Here is a 14,496-nt window from a genome sequence, read left to right as displayed (position 1 = left end):
GATCACAACTGCTCAACACATTTAATCAAGGTATGACACAAGCAGAACTTTCAATCACAATCTAACATACTGAAGTCATGACCTTAAAATAACAGAACAAACAAAATATATTGTCAACGACGGTGCAGTAACAAGTAATAGAGCAATTTTAAATCTATGCACCTAGGGTTCTTAAAGAAATAATATTACTTTGAGCCATGTACACACTGTAACTGAAATACCGACTTAAGCTGATTACCCTTAGTAATAAGGGCATTGGTGTAGATGTAAACACAGCCACTGACAGAACAGTGCCTCAAAGATATTGCAGCTGTACAAGACAAGACGAGAAACCTTATAGACAACCTTCAGTTGTATTTCTTGTGACTGTTAATGACAAGCAGGTGAAACACACCAGAGGAGGAGTGAAGACTGAGAACAGAATACACTCCTCCAGCAACTAAACATCTGACAATCCATTAGCAGTTTTCAACATTTCTGCATTCTGCATCATTATCTTTGCACAATGTGTGACTAAAATGGTCCAATTCCTGCTGAGATTATCATGGCAAAACAGGCAAATATGAGGCTATAGGCATACAGGTCATGGTGCCATGTGAAAATGCATAGCACAGATGTAGAGATGAATACAACGGCTTTCTTATAGTATAATGTAGAATTACATTATAGCCTATGTTGAAATTCATTCTGGGCAAATTAAGATTTACAATATATCTGCTACCTATACAGCTGGATAAAGACAGCCACAAAACCAATGATATTTAAACTGTGGTTGCAGTTTTAAAGGAAATGCTTGCAGTATGTTAGCCATCATTGTTATGTTGGTCATCATTGTATGTTAGCTTCAGTACTGGTAGCAACTGCTAAAAATGTTATTTGTTTCAGAGGCATAATACATTGTTTGCCATTTTAAAAACTACAAAAATTTAGAAAATCCTCCATTCACCCAGACTTAATTACTGTGAGTGCTTCAGGAATCACACAATATTCTCCCTGAGGGTAATGTTTTATTCCAGGAAGTCAGAACAGTTCAATTTCATTTTTATAAAAGCACCATTTGCAATCTGGAATACTGAGGCACTTTCCAAATTCTATTCAACAGCATGGCAAAAGCAGCTAGCATGAAAAAGGGAAATCTGCTGAATCTGGAAATGTGCTTTAATTAATCCAGGCCTTGTCTGCTCTTTGCAATAACGGGGGTGGGGGGGACGCTCCTCCCAGAGACCATCCCTGAAGCACCACATGGTCAGAGAAATTACACCTCCTCCAGTTTTAATTATCAGTAGAGCAGGGAATCAAGAAATATGAGACTGGGAATGATTGCCCTTCCAATGAGGTGGATAGCAAAGGATTCCCTAACACCAGAAAAGCACCACAATTGAGAGCAAAATCAATGGATGCATGTATCTGTCTCCCCTGCTCTATTCAATTAGCGGTTTCTAATGAGGTTTCCTGAACTGCTCTGCACAAATTAGCACCATCATACACCCTAAAAGACATAAAGAACTTTTTGTCATGAAATCTGCAGATAAAACATCCTTCATAGTTTTGGTGGCTACACTATTACTACAGCTATTATGGTCTTAAACACAAGTGATTGTTCCACTTAGCACAAAAAGACAAAAAAAAAAGTATGTTCATTCATCCCCAATGCTCTATTGCAGAGATTTTTTTTTTTTTTTTTTTTTTACTGAAACTTGTGAATACCTTATCAATACTAATTTGTTGCTCTGATTCTTGTGGTGGAGGCAGAATGATGTAACTTGTTCATAAAGTAACAAGTGTGTTGTTCCTTATGCAGATGCCTGAGTCTCCCGGTGATGCAAGAGGGAAGATCATGCAGTTGCCCAAGTTGCCAGGTTTCATGCTGTAGTCAACATGAATGATATCATCAAATTTCATGCCAATATATAAACTTTGTAACATATTAGTGTGCAGTATTAACAACTTGACATGTTAGTGGCATTAGAGGGAAGGTATAGGTTTGCCAAAATTGCCAGTTTTCATGCTCAGGGCAACATGAATGTTGTCGCCAAAATTTCATGGTGATCCACCAAATATATTTGGAGATACAACTGAGGGACAGACAAACAGGGTGAAGAAGAGGCCACATTGCAACTGCTTAAAACCAGCTAAGATCAATCAAATGATACAACTTTTTTGATGAAGGATGACATCAGCTAGGCTAGGCTTTGATAAAACCTACAAATGGAACAAACCAGAAAACCTGGAGAAAACTGGTTGTGGCTCTAGGTATTTTAATAACAGCAGCTCTCTGCCTATACTCATATATAAGTCATGAAGGAGCCCTCTTAGTGTCCTCTCAAATCCCCTCCTGTATTTATCACGACTCATTGCCCCTGGGCACCTGACGATGACAGATTAGGGGGTCTCTCTTACAGCGCCAGACAACAAAGAGTCTACCAAAAACACCCCTTTACTTGCCCCCAGGCGTCTAGCACACTCTTCCTCTCACACTGTTTCTACACATGTCCTCTGGGTGAGGCTGATCAAAATTAAAATGTACTGTCTGGAAGTGGCCCCCCGTGTGTCTCTCCTCCATACATTAATGATTTACCTGGAGCATAAAACCCAACAGGCAGCATGATGACGCCTGTGTACCTTTATGTGGTATTGCCCTGGGTGAACAGTGTTGCTTACCTCCAGAAACTGCCATCCACTCATTAGAGCTGGGTGATATATTGATAGTATATTGATATTGTGATAAAAGACTGGATATTGTTCGGGATTTTGGATATCATAATATTGTGATATAACATAAGTTGATTGGTGAAGCTGGTTTTAAAGGCTGCAACACAGTAAAGAGATGACATGCTCTGAACATATTAGACTGTTGATCAGTCCTCTACCTGCTTAGTCATTGTATCAACTTTACTTTAACTTTAGTGATTGTTTATTCTTTAATGATTGTTCATTAAACAACTCTTGTGTTTAAATACTAAAAACACTAGTAGTCATACCTACAATACTGTCACAACATTGCTATCTAAGTATCTGGTCCAACATATTGTGATGCTTAATTTTGCCCATATCGAATACCCCTACCACTGATACATTAACACTTGAGATAAGTCATGATGTTTTCTCATAAAAAGCAATGATTTATCCATCACACCAGCAGTGATTTTATGCCAGATGCAAGTAAACAAATCAACAAAGGAACCCGTCTTGAAACCAATCAGCTTAAACTCACACGGAAATTAAAGTTCATGATGACTAACCCCATCTCTCATTCTTCTCGTGGTTACTACAGTATGTTTGAGCATCTCTAAAGAATGACAGGTGATTATTAACTAATTGCGCCAAATCATTCCATCAACCACGAGACCTTGTGTTCATTAGGGCCTCCACACAAAGCCATTACAACATTGGCCTTCTGATACAGTAATTAAAATCCATACTAGCCTGGCAAGCTGCTGCTTTATCGTTTCGTGGTAAACAAATAAAAACGTCACATTTGCCCCAGCCTCCAAGGGCCTTCTAAGGCGTTAGACATGCAGAGGACATCTGGCCTTTTAAAAGTCAAAAGACAGACAGTATGCGGGGTCACCAAATTATTCCATTTAGTGTGATGTCAGCAGAATATGGATAGAAGGGAGACAGAAAGTAGTGGAGATGATTTTCCCTCCCCCTCCCCTTCACAGCCTGAACCCTGACAGCTTCAAAAGGATATGAGCCTTAATCTTGTCAAGGAGAATTGCATATGCACACAAGCTCCTCAGCCCCTCACAATCACTTCAGCAACAACTTAATTTGTGGTCTAACACAACAAAAATGCTTTCAAAAAAAAAGGCCGCACTGAACCAGCTTTAACATTTAAAAACATATCAGTCATCATGAATAGGAGAAGAGGCGGCATTCAGCTTTATTTAGACAAGTGTCAGACAAGTGACACATGCCCACTACGCCGGCATCCTCCTACACACAGCCCCGCTCAGTTTATGCATTAGCCATGTAAGCTAATATTTAAATGTGTGACACACAGTTCATGTTTGAATCTGTCAACCATCAATTGTTTTATTGTTCCTCAACAGGATTATTATTATATATGCTTGTTGTTAGTTCCTTGCTTCCTTTGTTCATTTACCAACATGGCATCATGACCAGCAAAAATATATATTATCATTAAGACTAGTTATTTTTGACTTCTTCCATTTAGTGAATTAAAAAGTCTAAGGTGACTTGGGTTAAATGGTAAGTGCAGCTTTGATGAAAACATCCAGAGTGAGAAAAAAACTAACCGAAAAATACGGGCACAGCATTTGCGCAATTTTATTCTACAGACTGGGCTTACCTCCACAATCTATAATTCATTCACCATGAAATGGAAGTGCATAAAATGAATTGAATACATTTATCTCACCAGCCTGCAAGGACCCAATCACTTCTCTTGGTGTTGCCAAAACCACTCCTTTTACTCCATCACTGTCATCACTGCAATGTTCACCAGCCAACACCTCGACTCCCACTGCTGCACACCATGTTAAGACTAATGCTTGGCCTGAAATGTGTTTGACTGATTGATTGTTGCCAGTGAAATCCTGCTGAGAAACTAATTCTAAATGAATAAGTCAAATCCCAACATACAATAGTGTATCACCACCTGTGTGCTAAAACGTTATTTATTATTATTATTCTTTTAGAGGTGTTTTAATTTGCTTTTTGCTTTAGTGTATTTGGGCATTTGCAAAGGTTAACATCATTCAGTATAGATACTCATGTAATTACTCCTACTGTCTCAGACAGTCCTGTAAATAGTTTTTAAGAGATGAGGAACACTCCTCCACAGACATTCCTCTAAATAAATAAATAAATAAATAAATAACTGGTGGGGACACAAGTGTCATATTGATAGTATGGAGTAAAACCCTCCTATGCAGCTGATCTGGCCTTTGGAGTTACAAGTTGATGAATTAATGTGGAATACCAATCTATATGTCACCATTTCAAAAATATTTTTTGTTACTCTCGCACCACTAATTGGTTGGTGCACATTAAAGTCAGAAAATAGTATTAGGCTTATATGATATTTGCTAAGATTGCTAAAGGAATGGATTTGTTTCATCATAGAATTACCCTCAATGTGGGATAAAAGTGAATTCAGACTTCCAGCACCTTTTAAAATGCACGACTCCCTCTCCAAGCCAAAAAACACAAAATAAAGACTGGAACCTGAGCCATCATGAAAATATAGCTTGTGATGTACATTTCTGGAACTGAACTGATAATAATGCTTATGAGCAACATAAGCAGTTTAGGTTTAAGTAAAAAAACAAACAAACATACAATGTATTCAACAAAAATAACACTGTGTTGATACACAAAGGTAATTCTATTCAAAACTTGCCAAGTTTATCTCCTGTTGATGTCACACATTGGACTTTTTGATCTTTCATTGGTGATGTTAAAAATATCCCACATAAGGGGCAAAAATGAAAAGATTGCCACAATAAAAACAGAACATCAAGGATGACCTTGAAAATACAAGCCACTGAACAGATGGTATGATAAAATTGCCTACAGGTGAGGCATGGCCACAAGGAAAATATATTTAACATATTCAGAGTCGTGGAAAGAACAAGACATACATGGCCATTACTCTCAAAGTTGGTTTCTAGATGGCAGACTGAACCATTAAGAAGACACACAGTCAGAGCATTCCTGTCTGACAACAATGCCACACTGTTTGAATGTCAAAACTCAACTGCAATTGCCTACTATAAACCTAAAAAAGGGTCACACTGGCTAGTTGTAGATCTGGGAGAGATGCTTCAGTAATACAAGCCCTGGTGACCTTTCCTGACATTCAGAGGATCCACAAAATTAGTCTCTTTTTTCTCCCCGCAGGCTAAAGCATTTCCCATTGTGAGGGGAAACAGGTAATCATGGGTTTAATCTAACCAGCAGTTCGGGAGCAGGTCCAAACGAAAGAAATGTCATGGAGGGCAGACAGCCCTTGGAGGATGCCAAAGATGTCGCTGTCTGGCTGCAGGCCTGTGAATGCTAATGCGAGGAGGGGCTATATGATACAATGATTGGGGTAAAGCCCTCAATGAGGCAAACAGTGCAGATACAAAACAGACTACAATGACCAATAATCATTTTTTTTGCTGACAGTAAGGTTTTAAAATAAAGTATTTCCCACATTTTATCTTTATAGCCCTGCATCTGAGTGTCCCTTTTGTCAGTCCACCTTTTATATGCAGAAACAGGCCTCAACTACTTGTTGGCAAGTGGGGCTCACAATTAAATTGGTGACATAATTCATGTTCATGACAGTGTTATCAGGAAGTATGGTGGTAGGAGGAAAATGGAATACAATAAATGGGTGCTTTAAGTGTGCCCTCTTGCTGGATGGAGGTTAAGAGCTGAATGTGATGGGCAGAGATAAAGTTATTGAATCAATGTTGGGTTTGAGGTGTCCAAGACAAGGAACAAAGGGGAAAGCAATGTATTGACCTGCCTCTACCATGTTAAAGAAAATGACAAGATCATATTACCTGAGGGAGAACACTTCAAGGACTCATCCAACCTTTCCCCAAGATTAGTCTGTACTGCTCTCTATACTGTTTTTAATACAATATCTATACAATCATTATTTCTGTCAGGTTTAAGGGGTTACATTTGAACAATATAATTAGATCAGATAGCTTTCATTTAAACTATTTCCTGCCAGAATAGCACTGTAAAAAAATAATAAAACAGACAATTATTTTCTGTCATATGTTTTAACACTATAACCATATTTAAAAGAATAATGAAACAAGCAACAATAGCCCCCTTCTACTTCTTTACTACAAAGAACTCCCTCAATATGGCACAATTACTGTTCAGGCAATCCCCCTAAAAAATAGTCAGTCAACTTTTGGTGATTTTTATGGCAATGGCAGCTCTACATCATTATATGAATTTCAAAAGTAGCTATAAAGTATAAATACTAAACAAAGCAAGTGCAATATCAGGAAGCTAAAACAGACAAACAACAACCGTGTCAAGTAACACCTATTCACTACTGATATTTCCACATTCACAGTGGGCAGACCCCCCTCTGACCCAGCAGTGCCCTCTTCACAGAGGCACAGTGCTGTTTGTGCTGGGATATGGTGAGAGACCAAACACTCTGGAAATAAACCAAGCACTCCTCTGATCAATTATTCACCAACCAACCATAACATCCTAGATGGCCACTGAAATGCACTATACACATTGGTGTGCAAAAAATAAAATTCAGCTTAGGCAGATAAATCAAGACTGTTAAATCAGAATCAGAAATACTTTACAGACAAACAGATTGCAAAAATTACAGTTGGTATGAGTGGTTAATTTACTAAGTATTACAGTTTCCACAAATAAACACGTCATTCCCCGCAAATGATGTAGGTTCTCCTTCAGCCAATCTGTAACAGATTGCACCATCTTTCCAATTTGACCAGTGGTGTCACATTCAAGTTAGAAATGCTGAACCTTAATTACAGTGTCCCCTTAATGGCAATCACTGTAATATATAACTGAATTGGTATTGCAAATTCCATGCAAAATTATGTCACCTCACCATGACCCCACATGATCTGCAAAACGATTTAACAGTTTAAATGCTGAATTCAACAAGGGGGGATTTAACAAAAAAAAAAAAAAAAAAAAAAAACACCTCAGAATAGGAGCTCATTTCATTTGAAAATACATCACAGAAAGAATCAATAATTTCTTCAAGGAATAAGAATTTAGTTAATCTTTATCTGTCTCTACTTAAGCACAACTATGCACAATCTCACCTGCCATTGACTAGATTGGTTGTTTAGGCTTCATGATTTGCCAAGGAATGAAAAGATCCACAGTACTCATGGGACTTCAGTGAAGAAATGAAATTATTGAACTGAGTAAACTGTTCTAATACACTGTGTAACATCTTTATCCATGCCTATCTAACACAATGAAATGCACACTGATAACCATCAATTCCTTTGATTCACATCCTTAATTTTAGCAGGATAACATGACTCCACCAGAAGTGCCCAAAATACATCCTATTAGTTATAGTTTCTGTTTCACTTCAGAAAATTAGAAAAGGCACATTTCTTGTAAAATCGGGTCTTACATACTGACACACAGCTCTACTTGCAACTTTCCCAAGGGTACAAACTAGGTCAGGGCTGAGCTGTAGGGCTGTCGTCACAGTCACGCGCTTGCTTAACAACCAACCCTCTGCATTTAGCAATAGGTCAATATCAAAACTGGTACTGTAGGGAGTTGGGCGCAGCAGGATAACTCCACAATACCTTCACCAACAAACTCACCACTCAGAGAAGTGATTTTTCCCCCTTCAACTGGCTGGCTTTAACACCAGAATCCATTAAACTGAGAAGAATGTGTAGTAAGAATGTGATAGCAACATAATACAACAAAGTGTTACATTTTTATCAACATGGCAATATTTTCAACACAACAAACTACTGTCTAAACACTGTCTCACTAAATACTGTCTCTACTTCACAGTCATCTGTTGTACTATTGTGCTAAATGACACTACTCTGTCTACTGTAGCCTTGAGATGGAAATACAAGAACCATCATCTATGAGCTTTTTCAAATGAGCCAATTGTTTTCAGTGGCTGACTGCACACTCATGGGGATCAGACCGCCTTCATGCATCTGCTCAGAACTTGGTTTCATTTTGGGAGTGTCAAAAGACGTCCAGCATGGCTGTTTCTTTGTGATTTCTGGAGCCACAAAGAAAAAGGAAAAGGTAATATAAATGACTGCATACCTGCTTGGTATAGTCACTTAAAGGTTAAGCTTCTAATATCACACTGTGGTACTGTCTTGCAAACAGTATGTTCAAAACTGTCCACAATGACAACTATTTGAGCTGAGTTTCACCATTCTCTGAGACTGAGTCACATCATCAGCTTCATGGTATCATAAGTGACAAGATGACAAGATGACAGAGCCTAGCGGCATCTACAAGCTAGATGGAGCCCTGGCCACTGATTGACTGACAAGCACTCTACAACTGCTGAATGCTATATCCGCGTTATATCCAAGGCGTTTCTTGTGCAAAACACCTCATACATGATGAAGCACTAGCTTCAACATGTTTTCAGAGCTGGACCAAGTTTACTACAAAACTACTCATGTACATTGTAAGACCTAAGTTATAGCCTCTGTTTTCTGGTCTTGGAAAACTTTAATGTCCTCAGAATGGCAAGCTGTGGTACAGCATGGTACAATGGAAAAGGGACAGACAAAAAAGACAACATACTGTAGAAAAAACATGACAAAGAATAATGGTCTGTGACCAGCTGTAACAACAATAATAAACATCATCACAGTTGAGGACAAGCATTCAGTGATCGGGTTATGGATGGAACAAAAGCTATGGGTGGTAAATGTCCCATGATTCCTAGCAAATAAAGAAGAAAAAATGATTAGCAGCACTACCACTGTTAAGGTGTATTTTATAACTATATTTTTAAGAGAGCTAGGTAAAAACCAAAGCTGGGATATTAGTGCTTTATAGCAGTAGGACACTAAACAAAAATAAGATGCTTTCAAAGGAAACTGTGCCAGACTGGCCCAGGCCCCTTCATCTCCTGAGCTGTAAGTGAAAGATTGCAGCTGAAGACAAGGTCAATCAGAAAATATGACCATCTTCAGTGACTAAGGAGAGAAAAGGTTCTGTACAGCTAATATGCTCTTCAAAGCTTTGTTTGGAACACATACTGTCCTCAACCAAAAATGATCAGACAGGCAGCCATATGGCATCCAGACAGGTGTTGTAGTGCAGACCACAGAGAGAGGACCACACAGTCATCTAGCTTTTTCTAAGTTGTATTGGCACACCAATAAAGTTTTCCCTAAGTCCATAGTTAATGTAACAACAATTCTGGATTAATACAATTTTGTATAATACAATTTTTGTACCAAATTTCTTTGAAAATATATCATTCGATGTGGGCTATTATGGGTTCTTTGAAAAACACCAAGTAAAAATGTGAGTGAGACATCAATAGAAAAATGGACAGCAATTCTACCTAGAACCAATGTTTTGTCATTTTATTTTCAGGCAGCTACTTTCTTAGCAATAATTTGTTAAGTTAAATATGGTTTACTTCCCTGGATCTGATTGCCGTATTGACGTTAACAGTCTTGCAGGTATGCATCAGATAGATATCGCCACACTCAATTTTGGCACTGTGCTAGTACGGGAGAAATGAGCTCCACACTACTGGAGGTAATTACAAATCATTTTGCTGATTCATTGTTTAATTCAGTTCAGCACAACGATTCAAATCACTATGTGATTTGCTCGGTTCCATTTCTGTTCTGGTTCTATTGTTAAATGTGCTGCTTTGGCTGAGCTCAGCATTACAGCAGCACATTCAAAGCTCATAAATCCTAGATACATATTATTCAACACTTTCCACAAACACGCCTGGCACAAACGCTAAAATTTTGAGTATATCATCTCATAAATTCCTGTCATATTGCATATGTCTGTCACAGTGAGCTACTGGTACTGACAGTCAACGGTTCATCAGCACAGATAGTTGTTTGTTCAGTCAACAGTTTTTCAGTTCAGTCAGTTCCTTTGAAAATCCCATTAATTAGAAATTCATTAAAAAAAATTAGACTCTGAAATTAAGTGACCTTGTTGATTATAATATTGCACAAATAATGCATAAAGCTAAAAAATAAACACTACCAAAGTATTCAAAATCATAACCTTAAAGGAATGTGTATTTTGAAGAAAGTAAGGTTCAGGAGAAACATAAAAAGTAGATGTACACTATATTACCAAAAGTATTCGCTCACCCATTCAAATGATCAGAATCAGGTGTCCTAATCACTTGGCCTGGCCACAGGTGTATAAAATCAAGCACTCAGGCATGCAGACTGTGAAACAAGACATTTGTGAAAGAATGGGCCGCTCTCAGGAGCTCAGTGAATTCCAGCGTGGAACTGTCATAGGATGCCACCTGTGCAACAAATCCAGTCGTGAAATTTCCTCGCTCCTAAATATTCCACAGTCAACTGTCAGCTCTATTATAACAAATGGAAGCGTTTGGGAACAACAGCAACTCAGCCACGAAGTGGTAGGCCACGTAAAGTGACGGAGAGGGGTCAGCGGATGCTGAAGCGCATAGTGCAAAGAGGTCGCCGACTTTCTGCACAGTCAATTGCTACAGAGCTACAAACTTCATGTGACCTTCAGATTAGCCCAAGTACAGTACGCAGAGAGCTTCATGGAATGGGTTTCCATGGCCGAGCAGCTGCAGCCAAGCCACACATCACCAAGTGCAATGCAAAGCGTCGGATGCAATGGTGTAAAGCACGCCGCCACTGGCCTCTAGAGCAGTGGAGACGCGTTCTCTGGAGTGATGAATCACGCTTTTCCATCTGGCAATCTGATGGACGAGTCTGGGTTTGGAGGTTGCCAGGAGAACGGTACATTTCAGACTGCATTGTGCCGACTGTGAAATTTGGTGGAGGAGGAATTATGGTGTGGGGTTGTTTTTCAGGAGCTGGGCTTGGCCCCTTAGTTCCAGTGAAAGGAACTTTGAATGCTTCAGGATACCAAAACATTTTGGACAATTCCATGCTCCCAACCTTGTGGGAACAGTTTGGAGCGGGGCCCCTTCCTCTTCCAACATGACTGTGCACCAGTGCACAAAGCAAGGTCCATAAAGACATGGATGACAGAGTCTGGTGTGGATGAACTTGACTGGCCTGCACAGAGTCCTGACCTGAACCCGATAGAACACCTTTGGGATGAATTAGAGCGGAGACTGAGAGCCAGGCCTTCTCGACCAACATCAGTGTGTGACCTCACCAATGCGCTTTTGGAAGAATGGTCAAAAATTCCTATAAACACTCTCCTCAACCTTGTGGACAGTCTTCCCAGAAGAGTTGAAGCTGTAATAGCTGCAAAAGGTGGACCGACATCATATTGAACTCTATGGGTTAGGAATGGGATGGCACTTCAGTTCATAGTATGAGTAAAGGCAGGTAAGCGAATACTTTTGGTAATATAGTGTATCTGTTTATATGTCTATATGTTTATCTAAAGAGTGAAGTAAAAAGATCAGTCAATCAAAAAATAGGTTAAATATTGCATCTGTACCTCCACAATGCTACTCCATATGTTTGTGACTGTGTGTGCTACACAGTAACCTCACTCCTCTGATGGTCATAAATATGTGAAACACTTGGACTAAAGTAAATGTGAGTGTATTGCCCCCAGCTGCCAGTTCAATTTCAGTCAAACACACTGCACTGAGAGCTGATGATTAACCCATAACCACCGAAGTATCCTGACGATCAATGACCAGTCAAGGTGAACTGTCTGATATGCTCAATGACTGTAGCAATCTTTTGGTAAATTATGATTCTGGAACTGATATAGTTTTTGTAATTTGTTTTAAGTTTTAAGTTTTTTTTTTTTTTTTTTAAACTTCAAATTAAACATTATACATACTTACAGTTTGTTTAGTAGGTTTATATTTTCTGAACTTGGAACATGATTTTCCATACTTGCCTCCAGGTATTTCATTACACATCTAATTTCTATGTCACATTCAAATCTCATTAACTAGGCTTCTTAGTCATAAAATGCTGCTCAGCCCCTCGTTTTAACCATCACAGAGTAGCGATTTACTGATTGAATGTGGAGCTGCTCTGTGATGTTGTGAACACGTGAAGCTGAAGTTCCCTTGTGCAAGTAAGCACCAGAAACCATGACAATACTACCTGCCCATGCAACAGGCTAGTGAGCAAGACACAGAAACATAACCTGGACAGCATAAGACGGTCTTGTGAGTGATGCATTGCCACAACAGTTTGCGTCACACACATTTTTGGGACCTTGAAGTATGCCTTCTTCAAAAAGAAATCTTTTGCCAATAAGTTTTGCAAAGTCACTTTAGCCCAATTGTTTAGAAAACTGTTAACATAATGACAATATTGCATGTTTGTCATTAATGAAATGGAAAGCACAGCTTTATTGGATAGTTTTCAAGGGGTAAAAAAATTAATTTGTTGTATTTTTAAAATTTACCCTATGATGCATAAATTTGCATGAAGGGACATGCTTGTCTTTCTTGAATCTAAATCCTTTGTCCTACCTTATCCAAGCATGCTGCTCACCATGCCCTCGGTTTCAATGAGGAATGTCAAAAATGAGTTACTACACATATGAAACTAAAGGATAAATTTGAGCTTTTTTTTTCCATATGTGACTGGTGCAACAACCACAGAATATCTTTATGCTCTTTGGGCCAGGACACAGGTTCATGGAGGACCACTGACATTTCATCACACAATAAAATCCAGCCACCTCCACACACTTCAAATACAAGCCAGCCATTTCACGTGGGGGTTGGGTGAGCATGAAGTCCTTTACATGCTGCACCATCACCCACGTTGCTCCTATAATACCTGCTCTTCTACTTAGATCGACATTTTCTTATTGCTGATATCTTTCCTGTTGGCTCTCCCAGCGTATTCTTCCCTTTTCTCTAGGTTCACCAGAGATTAGACGATGCCCATTGTGTGGGTAGTATGATAAATTACAGCTTACACATGGCTGACTAACCACCACTGGACCCTTGAGATTCATGGAATGCTTCTTTATAATACATTGTGCACACATGCACACACATTCACATACTGCCACCAATTATGGATGGAAATGGTGATGAGGAAATAAAAAAGACAGTTACCTCAACTGCATGTCACAACATATAAACAGTAATCTTCAAGACTGACAGCCCCCTGTTGAATAACACACCAGCCTACCCCCACTGGCCTGAAACAGCCAGATAATAAGTCGTAATGGATCATTTAAATGCTCACTCTCAGCTCCTGCAGACAGACTGCAACAGATCTGCTCCCATGTTGTGTGTTGAGAGTTTATTAGGGGTGATATTAAACCTTGATTGTGCTGTTTATGGTCTGAGTTTGGGGGTTGTGAGTGGGGCAGCCAGGGGATACTACCTTATACACTGAAATGAATAAATGAAGTATTAAATAAGATTAGATGAGCAAATAAGTAAGGGGAAATAAGGACAACTAGTGGGACAGAAAAATACTGCAATACTGAAAAATACCGCATTTTTAACAGTGACACTAACTATAAAAACACTGTCTTGGTAGAAACATATATGGAAATGTACTTAGTGCATAATTCATAATGATTACAAACTATATACAAAATAAAAATATTGATAATTAAAATGACTTTTGCAATTTCCCTTAAAGCAATACATCATCCAAATCGGCTTCAACTGATGCCAACCTCATTTGCAGCTAAGTGGCAAATATAATCTAACAGTAAAAAATTACATGAAATGTTTGGAAAGAGGAATGCAAGACATCGTCTTCCCTCAAAAGGCCAATGCTGAGGCAGGTCAGAGACTGTCAGCTATGCCTGGCCAAGGTCAATTCAGCTGTCTTCATGAGGACACTGTGCTGCTGTTCA

The 14,496-nt window shown here is 39.0% G+C and overlaps 1 protein-coding gene across 2 annotated transcripts in view; it reads right to left on the bottom strand.

Moving 5' to 3' along the window:
• The window catches only part of tspoap1 (TSPO associated protein 1), an 82,487-nt gene that overhangs the window by 56,052 nt on the left and 11,939 nt on the right, over positions 1-14,496 (bottom strand). The gene's annotated exons all lie outside the window — the stretch shown is intronic.

This window comes from Myripristis murdjan, chromosome 14 (assembly GCF_902150065.1).
Source record: "Myripristis murdjan chromosome 14, fMyrMur1.1, whole genome shotgun sequence".
In the NCBI taxonomy this organism is placed as follows: Eukaryota; Metazoa; Chordata; class Actinopteri; order Holocentriformes; family Holocentridae; genus Myripristis; species Myripristis murdjan.
Note: the sequence above shows the minus strand (reverse complement) of the source record. Positions and strands in the feature narration are given on the sequence as shown.